Source organism: Eimeria mitis, genomic scaffold (assembly GCF_000499745.2).
Source record: "Eimeria mitis Houghton genomic scaffold, Emh_scaff8729, whole genome shotgun sequence".
NCBI classification, from domain to species: domain Eukaryota; phylum Apicomplexa; class Conoidasida; order Eucoccidiorida; family Eimeriidae; genus Eimeria; species Eimeria mitis.
This window is the reverse complement of record NW_013576428.1, coordinates 839-1,283: the sequence shown is the minus strand read 5'-3', so window position 1 is coordinate 1,283 and position 445 is coordinate 839.

Below are 445 nucleotides of genomic sequence, written 5' to 3'. Positions count from 1 at the left end.
CCCTGTCTAGTAAACCTCAATGTAATCCCCTATAAAACATTACAGCAGCAAATCAGGGTTTAGGGTTTAGGGTTTAGGGTTTAGGGTTTAGGGATCGGGGTCTTACAGCCTAGTGTTTAAAGCTATACAGTTGAACGTTAAGGGTTATACAGTTTAGGGTTTATGGTTTAGGGTTTAGTGTTTAGGGTTTAGGGTTTAGGGTTTAGGGTTTAGGGTTTAGGGTTTACTGTGAGCCGCCGCCGACGCCCGAGCGATCTGTGCATGCGGATGCATGCAGGGGTGGCTGCTAGCGACAAATAAAATAAATAAAATAAATAAAATAAATAAAATATATAATAAAATATATAAAAGTATATTTTTATTTTATTTTATTATAAATATAACGAAAAATAAAAACCATGTATAAGCCCGTGTTTCTCTTCCCTCGCTGCAGCTCGCCTGCAAT